Source organism: Triturus cristatus, chromosome 9 (genome assembly GCF_964204655.1).
Source record: "Triturus cristatus chromosome 9, aTriCri1.1, whole genome shotgun sequence".
NCBI classification, from domain to species: domain Eukaryota; kingdom Metazoa; phylum Chordata; class Amphibia; order Caudata; family Salamandridae; genus Triturus; species Triturus cristatus.
Window position 1 is genome coordinate 517,956,723 of NC_140592.1, and position 23,288 is coordinate 517,980,010.

General features: G+C 41.5%; 1 protein-coding gene across 3 annotated transcripts in view; it reads right to left on the bottom strand.

The window, feature by feature from the left end:
- The window catches only part of SPTBN2 (spectrin beta, non-erythrocytic 2), a 935,599-nt gene that overhangs the window by 326,812 nt on the left and 585,499 nt on the right, over positions 1-23,288 (bottom strand). The gene's annotated exons all lie outside the window — the stretch shown is intronic.

Here is a 23,288-nt window from a genome sequence, read left to right on the forward strand (position 1 = left end):
TGATAACTGAAGATTTTTAAGTACTATATTGTGGTTTTCTATCGTTTCAGGTCTTGTCTTAAGTATACAAGAGTATTGGATATTTTTCTAAACTGGTGTGGTGTCCTTTTGTAGTGCTTACACTGTATTACTCTTGGTTATGTGCAAATGCTTTACACAGTGCCTCTAAGATAAGCCTGACTGCTCGTGCCAAGCTACCAAGGGGGAGAGCAGGGGTTATTATAGGAGTGTAACTCCCTTATCCTGACTAGAGTGGTGGTTTCTACCTGGTTTTGGCACATGCCCTAGCCTACCAAAAATCCAATTTCTAACAAGGACCAAACATAAACAAATCAGTATTGGAACCGAACAGGTTAACTGCACCCCCTATGAATGGGAATACAAACTACAGACCCGTTTCTTCCTCACAAGTGAAGTGCAAGCAGAGTCATAAGGGACAGAAAGTGGAGACTCAGATCTTGCCATAGCCCTCCCATATGAGTGGACACACTCCAACAGCATAAAAAGCGATGCCTTGAATGCCTTCATTAATCCTAGCCGCCGTAATTACTATGGGCCAAATCTACAAAGTGCTGTGCACTGCATAGTCCCGACAAGGTCAAAATAGGTCAATGGTTCCATGTCGAGCCAATAAAAGGTTAATGTGGCCTAGGCCTTCAGGTTGGACTGTTCCTTAAGTGACTGATTCGGACATGGCTGGACCTAGTCTGAGTGGCATAGTAAGCAAAAAACACAAATAACTGAAATGAAATCCAGAGCAATTGTCAGTGGTTTCTGCTACTCAACGATTCCATATCCAGCACCATTTTGGTTAACTCTGTCAGATTGCCTTCCTGCAACAGGTTTGCCCAGACATGGATCCTCTAGCTCCAGGACACAAGCTGCCCGTGCCTCCCAATAGGTGAGGTCTTACAAAGCTGAAGCTTGTCTGGCCTTGTTTGTGTACATACCCATACAGAGGCAAGGCAGCCTTGCACACAGTCACTACATCTACCCCTACAATTCCACTGTAAACATCTTCAGTAGCGAACACAGTTCTGGGACCATTTTTTTGGGGATAACAGGACACGGTTCCTTGATGAAAGAAGTTTAATGTAGATTGGTACAACGACCTCCAGTAGCCAACTTCTCAGCTCCACAGCCAAGCTCATCTGCTAGTTTCCATCCACATGCCACAGGTAAACATTTGATTACCTTCACCAAAATAGTATCAGCTGAAATAGCTTCCTTCCACTCTTCCTCGCTGATGGCCTGGCATACGTCAACAATATTCGCCACTACCCACTCTTCTTCCACATCACATCCTTCACTATTTTCTACAACTGATAAACGTGACAAACAGTCCGCATTTACATTCCTTATACCAGGTACATATTTCAAATCAAATGAACTCTTGTAAACGGTACAACCATTTAGCAATGGGGGGGAGGTAGCCCTACCCGCTCCTGCTGTGGAAAATATGGTCTGTAATCAGTACGCAGTTCAAACCTTGTCCCCCACACAAACACGAAAATGAGTATGTGTTTTCCGCATATCTGAGGGTACGTGGTGCAAAAGCTACCACTCTCTTTACCTTCCAGTTCTTGCACCAGAACAGCTCAAAGTCCATAACCACTGGCATCAGTTACTATAATGGTCTCATCTTTGGGATCATAAGGTCTGAAAGCAGTGGAACTATCCACCGCTTTCTTCACTGCTTTAAACGCTAACTGACACTCATCCGTCCATTGAAATACTACGCCTTTTTTCATGAGTTCTCACAAAAGATGTACCTTATTAGAAAAATGGTGCACAAATTTAGCATAATACTCGGCTAGACCGAGAAATGCTCTTAACTGTTCCTAATCACGTGGGGAAGGAGCATTTTCTAAATAGTCCACCAGATTTAATTTGGGTTTAATTCCTTTGTATGACAACGCATGTCCCAAGTAATCTACCTCGTTTACGGAACTTACACTTCTGCAGAATAACAGTGAGCCCCGCCGACTCTGACCTTGTAAGTACTGCCAATAAAGTGATATGCTGAATTTAATCTTTTCCCCATATCAAAACATCATCTTAAAACACCAATATATTGTTCATGTCCTTCAAAAAAATTTGCATCGCCCTTTGTATTACGGCTGACACCGAAGCAAGCCCAAAAGGCATTCGGATGAATTGGAACACCACTTCAGGTGTGATGAAAGATGTTAAGTGTTTCGACTCAGGTTGCAAACGCACCTGGAGGTAAGCACTGGATTAATCCAACATTGTGAAATACTTCCCACCAGCTACGCTGGACAACATTTCATTTATTCGCGGTAAGGGATGCCTGTCAACCCAGATGCACTCATTCAAATCTCTCAAGTCCACACACATGCAAATATTTCTGTTAGGTTTATGTGCAATCACAATTGGACTTAACCACTCTGAGGCTTCTTTAGGCTCTGTGATCCCTTCATTGCACAATCTTTGCAGCTCATCTTTCAATTTACTTCTTAGGGCCATTCGAACATTACTGACCTTGTGCACCTTAACTATAGCACCCATCTTTAGAACAATCTGATGCTCAAAATTCTTCAGACACCCTAGGTCTTCCTTGAACAGATTAGGAAACTTCTTAACCCATTCATTACCTTCAAGGGAATCAGTCAATAAAACCTGTAAAGGATGATTGGGATTGAGAACGATACCCAACGCTTTTTGTTCTTTCCAACCCAATAAACACTTTCCCTTCTCTACTACATATATCTTACAGGAAGTTCTTTCTTTGAAACCCACAACAGCATTAAAGTATCCTAAAACAGGCAGCTTCATCCCACAATACCACTGTGGCTCAACATCAGTAGGGTTCAATTCCGTGGTTCCCAGCCCTTCCCATTTCTGCTTATCGATCAATGTGAAAGGAGAGTAAGAATCTGCCCACACATGTAGGTCACCCTCGTTGCCAATTTTGGGATGACAGGCCACGGTTCCTTGATGAAAGAAGTTTAATGTAGATTGGTACAACGAGCCCCAGAAGCCAACCTCTCAGCTCCACAGCCAAGCTCATCTGCTGGACTCTACAATCCAGATTCCAGCAGTAGAACTATGACAAAACAATCAAATGAAAATACAACATATCTTCCTTTCTTAATAAATAAAATAACATGGACACAACATGTGGATACTTGTGATGTCATATAATAATAAAATCATCAAATGACAAATGCAAACAGAGTTAATAAATAATCATAAGTAACTATCCAGTTTCTTCGGTCTAAATTTCAAACGTTCACTAGGAGCTCTTCTGCATACATCACTTGATACATCAGGTCTTATAGGATTTCTTTTCATCCATAGGCTAACTTCCACTTCATTGCATTTGACGGCTCTCCGCGCATTCCACCACTTACCATCTGATAATTTGAGCAAATTACCCACAACCCCTCCACTTTTTTTGGTTCAGATAACTTGGAACACCCCTTCTTCATAATGTTATCCGAACATACACTCACAAAATGTCCTTCCTCAAAAATTCTGTTACACATACTTATTTTATCATTATGCTTACGCTGATAGGAGTCTTGGTATTTTACTACTTTAATACGTAGAGCTTCTCATTGACAACCTTTTTACCACACCTGGCAATCCACAACGGTACTGCCACTGTACAAGGAACTCTGTCTCTTAACAAGCAAAAAAGTCTCTCCGGTCATGGAATGTGGAGTAGTCCTATAGTTCCATAACATTTTCTTTACCTGATTTCTCCAACATTCATTCAGTCATTGACATAGCCAATTGAATGCTTTCTCCTAGAACACGGTTAAAGCGTTCAATTAAACCATTACCCCAGGGAAGATATTCAGGGGTTTTGTTGTGCTTGATGCCCCATCTCTTAAGAAAATCACAAAACTCTTCTGAAACAAACGGAGGTCCATTGTCAGTAAGAATTTCGTCAGGACAATGAAAATACAACATATTTGTTTGCTGAAGCTGGGTTATTGAAGAGTATTGGCTCACTTATCTCTAGGTGCGCGCTTGCCTGAGGAGTTTGCATCTAGCACCCACAGATTATCTTAACCCCTTCAGCACGGCGCGGATTTCCGCGCCACGCTGAAGGTTCTGAGCGCGGGCGGGGCCATGACGGAACGGTTCCGTCATAAGCACAGCCCAACCGACGTGCATGACGGAACCGTTCCGTCATGCGCGTCGAAGGGGTTAAATGACATCACTGATGTCATCAGTGATATCATTTAAGATGTCATCAAGGATGTCATCAGTGATGTCACTGACCAAGTCATGATTGATGTAATATGTGAGGTCATAAGCAGTGCATTGCAGCGGTGTTAGCTCATGTAACTATAACTGCTGAATTTCAGTGGTTTTGTACGAGTGAAATCTGAGCCAATATATATATATATATATATATATATATATATATATTACCTACTGGCGATAGCCAGTAGGTAGTTATAGTTAGGACCACGTTTCCATAGGAAAACCTCAACATTCTATTTTGAATAACTTTGGCGCCGGTCGACGAATCCTCGCGAATTTCTCAAAATAGGTGGGGCGCTACGCTCCGCTCCTACCCTGAAAGTCTCGGGGGGATTCGTCAAGCGGGGGCTGAGATAAAAGGGGGGTCCCAAAACGCGTTTTTCCCATGCATTTTTCCATAGGACCTTTAGAACGAGCTACAGCCCGAATGGCTGAACAGAATTACTCAAAATTTGGCAGAGAGGTAGTCCCTAGGTCAAGGAAGTGCCTTTTGTAGGTTTGGTGTAAATCTGTTCAGTAGATTCTGAGAAAATAGCCTTTAAATCAATATATATATCTGAGCCAGCTTACGGTACGCTTACCGTACGCTTACGGTAAGCGTACGGTGGCGTGCGCGAGCGCGATTCTGATTGGCTCTTAGATCTTAGTAAACATTCGAATCGGCCGAAACCAGGAAGCGGCGGCCGCCATTTTGTCTCTCGCACTGAGAGAGATTTTTAAAATCGGAAGCCCAAAAACATGTAAAGGGGCTGTTTTGACAACTCCCTCCCACATAGTCATGTTGAGGGAGTCCCCAAACATCCCCCAAGTGCAAAAACGGTTTTATTTTTTTTTCGGCAATTTCGCGGGGTACGCTTACCGTACGCTTACGGTAAGCGTACGGTAAAAAAATAAAAATAAAAAAAACACTATCCACACTTACCCCACCCCCTGTGCTTTTGGTGGCCGAAGGCCACCAAATGTGCTGGGCTTATTACAATGGAAAAAAACACTATCCACACTTACCCCACCCCCTGTGCTTTTGGTGGCCGTAGGCCACCAAATGTACAGGGCTTATTATAAGGGAAAAAAACTTAGCATTTAAAAAACCGTACTAATTCACTGAAAAAACCATAGGTTTCACACACGTTATAGTTAGGAATTAGCATTTAAAAAACCTTGCAAATTCACTGAAAAAACCATAGGTTTCACACATGTTATAGTTAGTGGAAATTTTACTGATAAAAAACCAATGAAATTGCCCCGTTATAGTTAGCGCAGGCAACTATAACTCACACGACCGCAATCCTCTGCTGATGACATATGTGTCTTTATGAAAAAAAAATATTTGTAATATATGTATAGCTAAAAATGTATGGAAGAAGACATGGGCAAATAAGTGTCTAAATACAGTATTAGCATCAGCAGAGGATTGTGGTCGCGTGAGTTATAGTTGCCTGCGCTAACTATAACGGGGCAATTTCATTGGTTTTTTATCAGTAAAATTTCCACTAACTATAACATGTGTGAAACCTATGGTTTTTTCAGTGAATATATATATATATATATATATATATGAACAAACCATGGTTGCCCTGTGCTTTGGGACGCACTCCGCCGCAGGCCGGTACCAGACCTTTCATCCAGGGAAACTGGCAAGTTGGTAGCTGAATTAATGCGCCTTACGCCTTTCGAAGCCCCCAGCTTCTTTATCAAAGGCAGTGTTGTAACCGCTTCCGCAACAAAAACCCAAATTGCACTTCACTTTTAAAAGGCATTTATTTTCTCAAGGGAAAACATGCGAGTAATTTCTAAGGATTCTGGTATCCGTAGTGCATGCGAGTCAATTATAATCCTGCAGTAGGTGTTGCTTCGCTGTAAACTTTCATTATTGAAATTAACCCTCCAGTGGGTCTCAGGAACTAACCTGCACAGTTTAATTTATTGCACTGCGACGTCGCCACTCTGTAAAAAAATGTATTTTCCTTGCGCTCCATTTTCATTTAAAGGTGGTGCTGTCCCCACGGCCAGGCTGCGGCAGAGTGTGTCCCAAAGCACAGGGCAACCTGGGTTTGCATATTCCAACACGGCAGTGTGTATGTATGTATGTATGTATGTATATATGTATTATCTACTGGCGGGTCGCCAGTAGATAGTTATAGTTAGGACCGTGTTTCCATAGGAAATCCGCAACATTCTATTTGGAATAACTTTGGCGCCGATTGACGAATCCTCGCGAAATTTTCAAAATAGGTGGGGCGCTCCGCTCCTTCCCTGAAAGTCTCGGGGGGATTCGAGAAGCAGGGGCTGAGAAAAAGGGGGGGTCCCAAAACGCGTTTTCCCCATGCATTTTTCCATAGGACCTTTAATCCAAGCTACAGCCCGAACGGCTGAACAGAATTACTTGAAATTTGGCAGAGAGGTAGTCCTCAGTTCAGGGACGTGCCTTTTGCAGGTCTGGTGTAAATCTGTTCATTAGTTCCTGAGAAAATTGCAGTTAAAAGCATATATATATATCTATAAGCGCGCACCGTGCACGTACGGTAAGCATACCGTACGCGCACGATGACGTGCGCGAGCGCAATTCTGATTGGTTGTTAGATGTCAGTAAACATTCGAATCGGTCGAAATCAGGAAGTGTCGGCCGCCATTTTGTCTCTCGCAGTCTGAGGCAATGAAAAACAAAAGGGGGAAAACGTGAGAAGGGGGCAGGATGGACAGGTCCTGACCCCCTAGCCTTTGTCAGGGGGTCACTGATGGACCCCCAAGGGTAAAAAAAAAAATTTTTTTTTTTGCAAAAAATCGTGGGGTGCACGCACCGTACGCGCACGGCACGAACAGCGCATCGTGGGCGCTTGGTGCGCGAATCGCACCAAGCGCGCGCTGTACGGTACGGTACGGTAAGCGCACGGTGAAAAAACTTTTAAAAAAAATACATAACTTCGCATTTAAAAAACCGTACAAATTCATTGAAAAAAACATAGGTTTCACACACGTTATAGTTAGCTGGACATTTCACTCGTGAAAAACCATTGAAATTCCCCCGTTATAGTTAGTGCAGGCAACTATAACTCACGCGACCGCAATCCTCTGCTGATGACGTCCGATATTACATCACTGATGACATATGTGTCTTTCTGAAAAAAAAAATATTTGTAATATATGTATAGCTAAAAATTAATGGAAGAAGACATGGGTAAATAAGTGTCTAAATACAGTGATGTAATATCTGACGTCATCAGCAGAGGATTGCGGTTGCGTGAGTTATAGTTGCCTGCACTAACTATAACGGGGGAATTTCATTGATTTTTCACGAGTGAAATGCCCAGCTAACTATAACATGTGTGAAACCTATGGTTTTTAAGTGAATTTGCAAGGTTTTTTAAATGCTAATTCCTAACTATAACGTGTGTGAAACCTATGGTTTTTTCAGTGAATTTGTACGGTTTTTTAAATGCTAAGTTATGTATTTACATTTTTTTTAAAGGTGTTTTACCGTGCGCGTACCGTGCGCGCGCTGTGGGCGCTCGGTGCGCTTCGCGCACCGAGCACCCACGTTACGTAGTTCGCGGAATTTTTCCGTTTCTACCGTGCGCGTACGCTACGCGCACTCCGCGATTTTTCGTAAAAAATTTAAAATACATTTTTGCCCTTGGGGGTCCTTCTGGGACCCCCTGACTAAGGCTAGGGGGTCAGGAACTGTCCAGCCTGCCCCCTTTACACGTTATCCACCTTTGTTTTTCACCCCCTCAGACTGCGAGAGACAAAATGGCGGCCGACACTTCCTGGTTTCGACCGATTCGAATGTTTACTAAGATCTAACAACCAATCAGAATCGCGCTCGTGCACGTCGGCGTGCGCGTACGGTAAGCTTACGGTACGCGCCCATAGATATATATATTGATTTAAATGCTATTTTCTCAGGAAATACTGAACAGATTTACACGAGACCTTCAAAAGGCACATCCCTGACCTGAGGGTTACCTCTCTGCCAAATTTCAAGTAATTCTATTCAGCCGTTCGGGCTGTAGCTGCCACTAAAGTCCCTATGGAAAAATCCATGGGGAAAACGCGTTTTGGGACCCCCCTTTTTCTCGGCCCCCGCTTGACTAATCACCCCGAGACTTTCAGGGTAGGAGCGGAGCGGAGCGCCCCATTAGTTTTGAAAATTTCGCGAGGATTCGTCAATCGGCGCCAAAGTTATTCAAAATAGAATTTTGAGATTTCCTATGGAAACTCGGTCCTAACTATAACTATCTACTGGCGACCGCCAGTAGATTATATATATATATATATATATATATATATATATATATATATATATATATATATATATATATATATATACATACATACATATATACACATATATACATATATATATACATACATATATATATATATATATACATATATATATATATACATATATACATATATATATATATCAGAAAATTCGAAATTCCTGCTACTTCCACTCGACGGCGGCGAAGAAGGAAACTCGGACCCCGCTGGACTTCAGGTCAGATGTTATTTATTGCAGATCACAACCCAGTAATGACGCGTTTCGGGCTTCAAGAGCCCTTGATCACATGCAAGTTAACCTTTCACTTTCCACTTTAAATGTGTTTTAAGTGTACCACCCACTTTCCCTAGTTCCGTGTCACATGGTAATGAGCAGGGTAGAAAGACTTGCGGTGGACATTAATGTAAGCTGACTCCATTGTAGGAATATGTTTACATGCAAGTCTTAATTCAGCATATGTTTTTCATATATCTTTGTTACATATTTATATCAAACAATTACTGCAATTACAGGATAAATCCCTAAAAAACGAATTTTCTAACTGGATAAATCCAGTACCATGACAGAAAAAGAAAGTGCATCAGTGCAATAGCAGCAAGAAAGACAATATTAATGTGCAAAATGTGCAAAAAAGTGCGAAAAATAGTGCAAAATGCGCAAAGATATTACATTATGCAGTGCTTTAGATAAAATACCTTATAAAATTAATTACAGTTCAATAAATATGTAAACAATCACGAATATTAATAACAGTAAAATTCCATTTCTGTATCGGAATATAAAATACTGTTAAAAAGCATATACTGTAAATTGCACATATTCAAAAAAAAAACATGTATTCTTTGATTTTTTGTTGTTCTAATGAACTATTTAGTCATAGTTTTTTTTGATTTCCTATGGGAGTTGGTGGCGACAGGTTATTTTCTTTATACTATTTTTCTCTCTGTAACGCACATCTTTTTATACTCATTATATATAGATACTCTTATAATACCATTATATGAAAAAGATGAAAACATGGATCGTGGCCAGACTCTGTTGTCATATATTTCCCTTTTAGGTATTTCTACTGAGTCTTAATAGTGTGCCCATTCATAGGAAGTTATGCATATCCTCTGTGTTGTTCAAACCGTTAGGCCATTTACTGTCGAATTCCAGAATAATCCTAGTTTCTAACTGCCTTAATTTGCGCTCCCTGTTTCCCCCCCTTCGTGATTTTGGGACAGCGTTGATGACAAAGTATGTTAGACAGTTGATATCGTTGGCATGGATTCGCTTAAAATGCCGTGCCACAGGATAAGCTGGATCACTGTGTAAAATGGCTCTAATATGCTGCAATATCCTGACGTGCACCTGCAGCTTCGTACTCCCAATGTAGTTAAGGCCACATGTGCACGACAGGACATATACAGCATATTCGGTTTTGCAATTGTAATGGCCACGTATTGGAATAGGAGATTCACTGAATGGGGTTGTGTAATGGGTCTTGTTGCAGCCAAACTTGCAAGCTCTGCAAGTTGCACATTTTCTGAAGCCGTTGCTGGGTTGTAACCAGCTGGCCGATTTCCTGGTTTCTGGGGAACTCTTGTCTAAGGTAGATCCCATGGTTTTACCTCTTCTGAAGGTGATTTTCGGGGTTTCTGTTAGTCTGTTGCATAGTACAATATCAGTCATCACTATAGGCCAATGTTTTCTAACTATAGCTCTAATTTTACGTTCTTCATTACTGTACGTTGTAATTAGTCTTGGGCTGTCAATTTTAAACGTACTAGCATCTGATATGCACTGAATATCAGTGTTGATGTTTTTGAACAGACTTTCCCTTGGACGCATACTTGCTTTTTTAATGGCGTCACCAATAATTTTGTCACTGTACCCTCTATCCTTCAGTCTTTCCACCATTTCATCAGTACACACATTAAAGTCTGACTCATTGTTGCATATCCGCTTGAGTCTTAAAATCTCTCCGTAAGGGATACTAGCAATAAGATGTCTAGGGTGTTGGCTTTTTGCATGCAACATGATATTGCCCGATGTTGGCTTCCTGTATAGTGTGGTGGCAAGTTTCCCTTCCTTGATGTGCACTAATACATCCAAAAATTCAATGCGTGTTTTGTGTATGTGGGATGTAAAGACAAGGTTCATGGTGTTTCTATTTATGTCTTCAATAAAAGAATGGGCTTCTGCCTCGTTTCCCTTCCATAATATAAAAACATCATCTATGTATCTCATGTAAGAAACTATGTGTGTCTCAACTGCTGCTTGGTGTGCCTTGTTAAGAACCTGTTCCTCCCACCAGCCTACATGCAAGCATGCATAGCTGGGGGAGAAACAGGCTCCCATCGCAACGCCTCGTTGTTGTTTGTAAATATCTTTATCAAAAAGAAAAAAATTGTTGTTGAGGCACCATGAGATGAGCTCCAGAATGACTTTGTTATGCTCGTAAAATTCACTAGACCTTTGGTCCAAAAAATGCTTTACCGCTTGTAGTCCCTGGATATGATCTATACTAGTATATAATGATTCTATGTCTAAAGTAATAAGACATAGATCATCAGTCCAGTTTAGTTTTTCAATTTTCTGTAAAAAATCGCCTGTATCTTTAACATAGCTAGGTAAATCTTTAACTATGTTCTGTAAAAAGTGATCAATATACTGGCCAACTTTTTCACTTGCGCTGTTAATGGCCGATATAATAGGCCTACCAGGGATGGGCATAACATTTTTATGGATTTTGGGAATTAAATATAACACGGGTAATACTGGAAACTCATTATACATAAATTTGTACTCCTCCGTGGAAATGAGACCTTCACGTCTCCAATGCGCCAGCTTTTTGTGTAAAACTGTCTTGGCTGTATTATATTCTTTGATGCTAGATTTAGTATAGCAACTTTCATTATTAAGCTGTCTCTGTGCTTCCAAAATGTAATCTTTTTTCGGCCATAAAACCAAATTCCCACCTTTGTCCGATTTTTTTATAACCACATTATGATTTTCACTTAGCTTTTTCATTAGCTTATCATACTCTCTTTTTTTAAAAAACATGTTTCTTTGTTTTCTGCTTTTATTAATTTTGTGGTTCAACTTTTTTAGATCATTGCTGATCATGTCGTGATATGTATCAACGGCATCTTTCGGCATTAGTGGTACAAAACATGATTTAGATTTAAAAGGGCTGATCCCAGCCCCTTTCTGCGTTTGGTTGATTTTTCTTAGCCTCTCTTGTGTATTTAAGTCTGTGTCGTCATTGAGGATTTCAGATTCTGATTGTCCATGCAGGTCTTGCAATATAAGCAGAGTAGGAATGTCCGAGGCTGCCAACAGTGGATCTGAGGTGCTGTTCTGTTCTGAGGATGTGTCTTCTTGTCGTTTGCCTGACTGCAATGCAAAGAATTTCTTCAGTTTGAGCTTCCTAATGAAGCAATAAACATCAATGCGAGTACGTGCATAGTCAAAGCTATCACCAGGGCAGAAATTCAAGCCGAGTGCCAAAAGTTGTTCCTCCGCTTTGGTTAATTCTATTGAGGTTAAGTTGACAATACTGTTGTCTTTTAGCGCCGTTTTCTTTGCCACTGTGCTTTCTTCTTCGTGCTTTTGTTTGCACCTTTTGCGCCTGTTGGCTCTTCTCTTGTTTCTGCGTTTTCTGTTGGCCTCCTTTGCTGCCTCGGTCGCAGTGTTAACAGTCTTTCCTCCACTAAAAAATCAAGCTCTTGTTCTACATTTAATTTAGTTTGTTTAGCATGGGGACGATCTATTTCTATACTCGATCCGCTCGTCAAAGAAGCAGTGTCAATGCTGGATGTGTCATTGTCGTTGCTGATCTCGGTATGTGCACTTGCAGTGTCGCGCTTGGCTTTTTCACTGTAGTGTTGTCTCCTTACTGTATCGAACTTGCGGGCAAAAGTAAAGATTTGGCCATTTTCATAGTCCGCTAGATCACGGGCGAACTTGTGTGCCTTTCTGAATTTTATTTTTTCTTCATGCTTCTTTACTCTTTCTTTTATAGCCTCCTTTGTTTTAGTAATCAGATCTGTTGTTTCGCATTTACTCAACTGGTTGTTTATTTCCTCAATTTCCTTTAAGATTTCCAGACGATCGATGTTGGCATATTTAACCAAAATCTTGACTAGATTCATGGAAGCCGCTAAATTGCTTTCTCCCCACTCGCGTAACATGTTGGGGTTAGGTTTGTCGAAGCTAGGCGCCAGCAAAATACGTAGGCCACGCGGGACCCTCCCAACTTCGGCATATTTAGACAGTGACTTATGCTCCCACCATTTTGTGGTCTCCAATTTCATTTTCTTTTCTAAGTTTTTCAAAAGGGACTTGGCATCTGAGTCTTGATCGCTTTCCATGTTTGCCATTTGTGCTGTGCTGTTTGAAGTGCTTGGAAGGATGCCAAACACCTCCTCTGCCGCCATTTCCCTCTCTCGCATCATATATATATATCACACAGCACCGCAGAAAACAATCGATTAGGGTTTATTTTCAGGTACACACGAACAAAAGACGGTCGACGCGTTTCGGCACTCGGCCTTCGACTGGACCATAGAGTCTCAGTGTCCAGAGTGTCTTTTTAAAGTGACAATACCAGAATAGAAAGTGAAAACATACTGGACAAAAATAGCATCGGTGATTTATATCGTTTTTAAAGTAAAGCATGATTTAGATCCAAGAACTACGATAGATTGTCCACTATGTAAGGTGATGACAATATGGAGAAATTAAGTATTTCATTCAAAGTTTTACAATTGGAATTGGGGATAAGTCAAAATAACGGTGAAGTACCTTAAACAGTAATTAATTATAAGCCAACAAGTATTAATAGTACGACCCAACTATATGATGAATGTCTATGGAATTAGTGATTTTCTAATATTTTTTTGACCACTTGCTCAAGTGTTCCTATGTTCATCATTAATACTCATAAAGTATGAGATAGTGTTCAAATATGATGTCAATTAATTATCAAGGGTAAATAATAGTTTTGGCTTAATACTATCCTAGGACTTTTTCCAATTGTTACAAGAAGAAAATTCATGTATCCTATGTCAACAATAATAAAAAGGTAAAAGGGTGAGTAGATACAAGAGATACAGTGGGTACCAATAACAAATACAATTTGGATCAACAGGGAAAATTATGTATGGAAGTCTTTTTTCTATCAGAATAGTTCAAAGACCAATCATTGGTAGTCAGTTCTAGTACTTCAAAGGTGCACATGTAATTCAGCATCCAAGTTATGTCCTAATGGGTTTTCAGTACCCATTAGTAGGATCATTCTTGACTCCGCTCTTCTTAACTCAAGAATTCTGTTTCCACCCCGTTCTTTCTGTTTAATGATTTTGATACCAGAATATTTTAGTTGATTACTGTCACTGGAGTGGAATTCGAAAAAATGTTTGGCCATAGGATATGTAAAGTCTTTATTTTTGATGGCGCGCAGATGTTGCAGGATGCGGAGTTTGAGTTTATTAATTGTGCTGCCTATATATAATTTTTGACATGGACATTCCAATATGTAGATTACAAATTTGGATTCACATGTGATATGGTCTTTGATTTTTTCATTGTGGCCATTTTGTAGATGATATGAGGTGATGTTTTTACCCTGTTCACACGCCTTACATTTTGAACACTTCCAGAATCCTGGTGTATTTAACCATGATGTAGTGGTAGACCGTTTGGTTTCAAAATGGCTGTGTGTTAGAATGTCTCCCAGAGAGGCAGTTTTTCTGTAAGTAATTCTCGGTCTGGGAGACAGAAATTTCTTGACAGTCTCATCTAGCAGCAGTATTTCCCAGTGTTTATATATATATATATATTCACTGAAAAAACCATAGGTTTCAGGGGTGTTATAGTTAGCTGGACTTTTCACTTCTACAAAACCATTGAAATTCCCCCGTTATAGTTAGTTCAGCTAACTATAACTCGCGCGCCCGCAATGCACTGCTGATGACATCACATATTACATCACTCATGACATGGTCAGTGACATCACTCATGACATCACTGATGACATCTCAAATGACATCACTGATGACATCACTGATGACATCATCCTTGTGATAGAGTGGCAGACCTCCTCTCCCCCTAATATAACCTTTGATACACACATTCAAAAATAGAGACTAAACTTTTCAAAACAATGGACATACCAATACCAGTTACAACAACCTCTTCAGTAATTATAAGATCCACATACACATCCACTCATTCACCAACAGTCCTATACAGTCACTCATACTCGCGCTCTCCAATGAACCTGTCATTGCGCACAATGTATTGCAGATTATATTTCACGCCTGGTTCATCTTATATCACACTTTTTGGTGCATAGTTTATACCATACACTATATCTAGTTTTCATTTTCAATCGTGCTCTCAGGACTATGTTCTATATAACACTGTGTTCACCTACCCTTTTCATGGGCATTACATTTTGCGATAGGGGGTGGAGAGTCAGGGGGTGTTTCTGCCAAGTGAGCCCGGAGTCACAGTCCCAAACGTCCTCTTCTTCCTGAATAAAAGTGAGATTATGCTGCATACTTGTTCATATTTTAAGTAGTTCGCACAGACACACGTTTTAAAAACAATAAAGTTCCTAATACCCGCCTTCTCTGAACAGTTAGCTTGCTGCCCCATCCCCCTCCTCCCTATCCTCTGTTGTGTGAATCCATGGACTAGCCTCCTCCCTCCTGCCATGCATGGTCTGATGTGCTGCCACTGCCCTCAATTTAGTTTGATGTACCAGGCCACTCCTCCTGCCCTCCATTGCCCAATTCTATGCCCCATCATTGACCTCCTGCTTAGCCTCTGTGCTTAGCTTGCTGCCCCTATTCTCCTTCCCCCTGCCCTCCGATGTCTTTGTGTATGCCCCTGCTCCATCCTTTTTGCCCACCATGTTCCATGGACCTGCCACTCCTATCTACTCTGAGTGTTCTGTTGAGCTGCCACTCCCCTCCCACCTGCCTTGCATTGTCAGATGACTGTAACCTGTCCCTGCCACCTCCACCCTGCCTGTCCACATGCCATGCCCCTATCCTCTTCCTCCTGTCCTACATGGTCTGTTGTACTGCCACACCCTTCTGCCCTCCCTGGTCTGTTGTGCTGCAACTGCTCCTCCTGCCTGCCCCGTGTTGTCTGTTGTGAGGCCCCCTTCCCCTGAACTTTCTTGTCTGTGCACAGGTCCTGACCCTCCCTTCTATCCTCCATCGTCCTTTGTGCATGCCCCTGCACCCTCCTTCTTGCCCATCATAGCCATTGTGCTACCACTAACCTTCCCACTTGCCATGCATGGTCTTCTGTGCTGCCATGGCCCCTCTCACCTTCCCTGTGTGGTCAGTTAGCTGCCCCTGAATCCCTCCCACCTTCCCTCCATGGTCTGTGTGTATGCCATCACAGTCTCACTGTTGCTCTTCATGGTGTGTCTTGCTTCTTGTGCCCATCCTGCCTGACGTCCATGGCTATCTTGCTGCTCCTGCCCCCTTGCCCCCAGCCCTCTGTTTACATGTGCAGACCCCTACTCCCTCCCTCCTGGCTTGTCTGTTCCATTGTAATGCCCCTGATCCATCCCTCCTGCCCTTTATGGTCTGTTATGCTGCAGCTTTCACTCCTGTCTGTCCATTATGGTCCTGCCTCTTGCCCCTCTGTTCTCTGTTGTCCATGTGCATGGTCCTGTCCCCTCCCTCTTGCTTTCTATGGATTGTTGTGCTGCACTCCCGTACCGCATGCCCTGTGTGGTGTATTGTGCTTCTGCAAACCCTGATGCCTGCCCTGCAGGGTCAGTTTGGTGCACCTCTCCATGTCCCTCCTGTCCTCTGTTATCCAAGTCCATGTCCCTACCCCATTTCCTTCCATGATCCAATGTACCATAATTGCGAACATTTTGAACTTGGTAAGAGGGAGATTTTGAAAAAAAACTGGGGTATTGATTTTCCCCTTTGAGTTACATTGAAAAAGAGGAGATTGTAGACAGGAGACAGATAAAATAAAGCCCATTTGAGCTTAAAAACATTGGACGTTTCCTGGCTGAATCGGGTCTGTTGGCATGTATGGTTGTACTACCATTGCCTCTTCCTTCTGCCCACAATGGTCTATTACATTGCCACAGCCTCTCTTGCAAGTCCTGTATTGTTGGTTTGTTGCCCCTGCCCCCCTTTCCACTGCCCTCCATAGTCTGTTGTGCTGCCACGGCCCTTCCTGCCTGCTCAGTGTGGTTAAATTGTTGCCTTTGCACCCTCCTACCTGCCTTCAATTTTCAGAGTCCGTGCCCCTGGCCTCTGCCTCTCAACAGTATCCTAATGAACAACTAGATTGCTAACATTCTATATTCATTACAAAAGTGTGGAACGCCTGACGTCATCTTGATGTAATCAAAACTGTAATACCTAGAGCATTTCCTTTAGAAATTACATATATGAGAGGGTCTTATTGGCATCAAAATTATGGTTAGTGCTCTAAAAGACTAAAATAAGGACATATTTTCTGAGTTTTCAAATAGCGAGAAAACACTTTAAAATTATTTGTTACCTTTATGTTTTTTTTATCCAGTTGACCACTTGATTAAATGTTGCACTTAGGGGAAAGGATGTGGTGTTACTTCCAGAACTGCAGACTTTGCAACTGGGGAACCAGGTTGGAGTTTCTGCTTCAGCTCAACATTCTGTGATTCTGGTCAAATCACTTAATCTCCTCATGTCTACAACCAAAATGAATTTGTTCTTGTGTGATGTAACCAATGCTCATGTAAAGCACTCCAATACCTGACAAGTCTGCACTATTTAACACTGCAAAAACACAAAATAATAAGTGTTTTGCACACTTATGTCATTGGGCTATATTTGGGGTACATCTGGGTGATTTTGGGCTACATTTGGGCTCTTTTGTCTCCGGTGGCCATCTTGGGAGATTTATTTGTTATGAAGTTTCCTAATTTCCTCATGTACTGCAGTCTCCTCAGTAGGAAATGCTTTCATTTTTTTACTTTGATTCCATCATGAAGGTATTCAGATATGTCACACATTTGCCATAAATTCTGAATGTTAGCACTCTAGTTGCTCATTAGATCACTGTAGTAAAACTACTGTTCACCATGGAAGTCTGCTCCTGGTATTAAAAGTGCATGTTTCAGTCTGCATGTCGGAATTTTTTAATGAAATAGAAGAGGATTTGAGAAGTCACTCAAAATGTGCCCTCATTTTCTTTCTTCATCATTAATCATAATTTCTATGGCAAAATGAACCCCCTCATTGTGTTCCTTTTTAAATGAAATATTGTAAGTGTTACCAGTTTATTCCAATCAAGATGGCTTCAGGTGTGCCATACTTTTGTCATAATGAAGACAGTAAGCGCTCTAGTTGTTTTTAAGAACACTCTGGGACATTCTGTCATTGGGCTATACTTGGGCAACATCTGGGCTATACTTGGGCTACATTTGGGCTCTTTTGTCTCTGGTGGCCATCTTGGCAGACTTATTTGTTATGAAGTTTCCTAATTTCCTCATTTACTGCAGTCTCCTCAGTAGGAAATACTTTCAGTTTTTACTTTGATTCCAAAGGCATTCAGATGTGTCACACATTTGCCATAAATTCAGAATGTTACCACTCTTTTTGCTCATTAGATCACTGTAGTAAAGCTACTGCTCACCAGGGAAAACTGCTGCTGGTATTGAAAGTGCATGTTTCAGTCTGCATGTCAGAATTTTTTAATGAAATAGAAGAGGATTTGAGAAGTCACTCAAAATGTGCTCTAATTTTTCTTTCTGCAGCACTAATCATACTTGTTATGGAAAAATGAACCCCCTCATTTTGTTCCTTTTTAAATTAAATGTTTTAAGAGTTACCACTTTAATCCAAGCAAGATGGCTTCAGGTGTGCCATACGTTTATCGTAAGTAGGACTGTTAGCGCTCTAGTTGTTCTTTGGAACACTCTGGGAAGCAGCAGTAGAACACAAAGGAATCAACTAACAGTCTCTGCCCTTGTTGGATGTACATGTTTTACTGAGAATGTCAGACTTCATTCTCACATGACTGAGAAAGATAATGTGAATTTACAGAAAATAAGCTCTCAGTTTAGCTTATAGATCACCTTCCAAACCTCTGTGGGAAAAGCATGAGAAAATATTTTTCTCTCAATCATGATATCCCAGCAGAAGGCTTTTTCACATGGTGAAATCACCTTAGAACATACCACAATTCCTAAAATGAGTATGGTACCATCAACAAATGATTTATAATGTAACTAAAGTCTTAAAACCTTCTATTAACTGCAATGCTTTTTAATGAGGTGCTATCATGTATATTGGTCCCAAGATGGCTGCCAACACTTCTTGGATGAAGTGCTGACAGCCAATCAGATCTCACGATGAGATGTGTGGTTAGGCTCCGCCCACATATATATATGATTTTACTTTTGATTTTCTCAGGAACTACTGAACAGATTGACACCAGACCTGCAAAAGGAACATCCCTGACCTGAGGACTACCTCTCTGCCAAATTCCAAGTAATTCTGTTCAGCCGTTCGGGCTGTACCTTGGACTAAAGGTCCCTATGGAAAATTGCATGGGGAAAATGCGTTTTAGGACCCCCCATTTTTCTCAGCCCCCGCTTGACGAATCCCCCCGAGACTTTCAGGGTAGGAGCGGAGCGCCCCACCTATTTTGAAAATTTCGCGAGGATTCGTCAACCGGCGCCAAAGTTATTCCAAATAGAATGTTGCGGATTTCCTATGGAAACACGGTCCTAACTATAACTATCTACTGAGATAGATAGATAGATAGATAGATAGATAGATAGATAGATAGATAGATAGATAGATATTTTTTTTTGTAGCAATGGGGTTTAATGCCGGATCGCACAGCAGCGGGTGCGAGCGTGGGGCCAAACCCAGGCCAAGTTCAATTTTATGACAAGAGACGCCGCACTCTGGAACCAGTTATTTTTAAAGCTTTATTTGTGCAAAGCCCAGTCTGTCATCCGACGCGTTTCGGCCATGACGGCCTTTCTCACGGTAGGTGACATTACTATCAGCTGACCTTATATGTCATTTCCTGTTGGAGAATCACTCCCATTGAATTCTGGGAGTTGAAGTTCAAAAATTACAACAATCACCTATTAGACAGAACAAACTGAAAGAAATTTGTTGTTTGTCAAAGCAATTTTCAGATATACCAGTAATGTTGCTAAAAATTAGTTATATGCAAAGAGAGCAAAGCACAACAACACCGCTATGAAAGGTAATGATTTCCATTGTATAGTATTGCGTTATGGAAAACGGATGTAATGAATGCCTATTGGGTTAGTTGGCTATGTTATCGTATAGTACATATACATCTTGACTAAATGAGATAATGCCACAGTGGCTGAGTATTGTTGTGCCTGTATAGCTCAATTCCTATGTATCATATGTTGGCACGGAAGATCTAGTAGGTCTAGTACCATGAAAGGAAATGGATGCATATAGCAGTCAAACCTTGTGGTTCAAATCTATAAATGTACATAATATTCCTCATCCAAGTTCATCCCTTTGGGATTCTTGGTACGTAGCCTGATGATGTACTTGGATTCAAGATGGCGGAGCATCTGCTTGCGGTCGCCCAAGCGTTCATTTTCTTCAACTGCATCTATGGCAAAAAAGTTCATATTTTGCCACTCTCCGTTTTGAGATGTGAGAAGATTTTTAGCGGTTGCGTACGTTGAGTAACAACAAATCGGATTCAAGAAATGCAATAACTGTAAAGCATGCAAGATTGAAACCAACAAGAAAGACATCAGAGACCCACATGGTAGAAAGATCGATATCACTAAGAGGATTACCTGTACTACTAAATTTGTAGTGTACTGCATTGAATGCAATTGCGGTATGAGATATATTGGCAGCACGGTTTTCATGTTGAAAAAGAGAATTCTCGAACATATAAGAGCTGTAAAAAATCGAGACTCAACGTACGCAACCGCTAAACATCTTCTCACATCTCAAAACGGAGAGTGGCAAAATATGAACTCTGGGACATTCTGTCATTGAGCTATACTTGGGCTACATCTGGGTGATATTTGGGCTACATATGGGCTCTTTTGTCTCTGGTGGCCATTTTGGGAGACTTATTTGTTATGATGTTTCCTAATTTCCTCATTTACTACAGTCTCCTCAGTAGGAAATACTTTGTTTTTTACTTTGATTCCATCAAGAGGGCATTCAGATGTGTCACAAATTTGCCATAAATTTAGAATGTTAGCACTCTAGTTGCTTATTAGATCACTGTAGTAAAGCTACTGCTCACCAGGGAAGTCTGCTGCTGGTATTGAAAGTGCATGTTTCAGTCTGCATGTCAGAATTTGTTAATGAAATAGAAGAGGATTTGAGAAGTCACTCAAAATGTGCCCTAATTTTTCTTTCTGCAGCACTAATCATACTTTCTATGGCAAAATGAACCCCCTCATTTTGTTCCTTTGTAAATTAAATGTTTTAAGTGTTACCACTTTATTCCAATCAAGATGGCTTCAGGTGTGCCATACTTTTGTCATAAGTAGGACTGTTAGCGCTCTAGTTGTTCTTTAGAACATTCTGGGAAGCTGCAGTAGAACACAAAGGAATCAACTGACAGTCTCTGCCCTTGTTGGATGTACATGTTTTACTGAGAATGTCAGACTTCATTCTCACATGACTGAGAAAGATAATGTGAATTTACAGAAAATATGCTCTCAGTTAGCTTATAGATCACCTTCCAAACCTCTGTGGGAAAAGCATGAGAAAATAGTTTTCTCTCAAACATGATTCATGATATTACAGCAGAAGGCTTTTTCACATGGTAAAATCACCTTAGAACACACCACAATTCCTAAAATGAGTATGGTACCATCAACAAATGATTTATAATGTAACTAAAGTCTTAAAACCTTCTATTAATTGCAATGCTTTTTAATGAGGTGCTATCATGTATATTGGTCCCAAGATGGCTGCCAACACTTCTTGGATGAAGTGCTGACAGCCAATCAGATCTCACGATGAGATGTGTGGTTAGGCTCCGCCCAGATATATATGTGATTTTACCTTTGATTTTCTCAGGAACTACTGAACGGATTTACACCATTTAAGCAAAAGGCACATGCCTGACCTGAGGACTACCTCTTTGCCAAATTTCAAGTAATTCTGTTCAGCCGTTCGGGCTGTACCTTCGACTAAAGGTCCTATGGGAAAATGCGTTTTGGGACCCTCTTTTTTTCTCAGCCCCCGCTTGACGAATCACCCCGAGACTTTCAGGGTAGGAGCTGAGCGGAGCGCTTCATTAGTTTTGAAAATTTCACGAAGATAAGTCGACCGGCGCCAAAGTTATTCAAAATAGAATTTTCAGATTATAATTATATATATATATATGTATATATATATATATATCCAACACAAGAATGCCTGCTGTAAGGGAGCCACCAACAAGTCGAATTCTTAAGCTTTCTATTTATTGCAGGAAACCAAAATGAAACGGCTGAACAGCCCCGCACAATATTTGCTGCCGACGCGTTTCGTACTGTCCGTACTTCATCATGGGCTGCAGGCAAATGGCAGATGCTTGACACAGCAGTTTAAGAGGCACCTGATAAATGTTATAGTCTCCGCCCGGTTGGGCGTGGCCAATCGCATGGCCTACTGGTTCCTGTAGTGCCCTCCGTCTTACTCCAAATGAGTTGCCGTGCATCCACTGTCTCTTTATGCAATAAATCCCCAGTGTGTTGCGATGACCCATCCTGCCGTTCATAATGTGTCTCACATTCCCGCAATCAGCTGACTTGCCCTTCACGCTGCAACGCCGGTTGGCGCTGTAACCAGATCACACCGATGCATCTGCCATTTGCCTGCAGCCCATGATGAAGTACGGACAGTACGAAACGCGTCGGCAGCAAATATTGTGCGGGGCTGTTCAGCCGTTTCATTTTGGTTTCCTGCAATAAATAGAAAGCTTAAGAATTCGACTTGTTGTTGGCTCCCTTACAGCAGGCAATCTTGTGTTGGATGTATTGCGGCCCTGCCTGAGCCGCGAGGGGGGCTCCGCCATGCCTCGGTGTGGTCTGGTTACAGCGCCAACCGGCGTTGCAGCGTGAAGGGCAAGTCAGCTGATTGCGGGAATGTGAGAGACATTATGAACGGCAGGATGGGTCATCGCAACCCACTGGGGATTTATTGCATAAAGAGACAGTGAATGCACGGCAACTCATTTGGAGTAAGACGGAGGGCACTACAGGAACCAGTAGGCCATGCGATTGGCCACGCCCAACTGGGCGGAGACTATAACATTTATCAGGTGCTTCTTAAACTGCTGTGTCAAGCATCTGCCATTTGCCTGCAGCCCATGATGAAGTACGGACAGTACGAAACGCGTCGGCAGCAAATATTGTGCGGGGCTGTTCAGCCGTTTCATTTTGGTTTCCTGCAATAAATAAAAAGCTTAAGAATTCGACTTGTTGGTGGCTCCCTTACAGCAGGCAATCTTGTGTTGGAGATATATATATAAATATATATATATATATATATATAGATATATATACTCATTTGCTGCAGCCAACCTGCTGCTAGAAAGAAGCAAACAATAAAGAGAGCATATCTTTCAGTTCTCCTTTCAGAATGACTTGATCTTTGTCCCAAAAATCGTGACATAAGCTTAAATCAAGGAACAGGGCACAGGGACCTTTGAAAACCGGGACAGTTCGGGAAATCCGGGACGTCTGGTCACCCTACTTCACTTAAAAAGTGGTACGCCACTAGCCCTC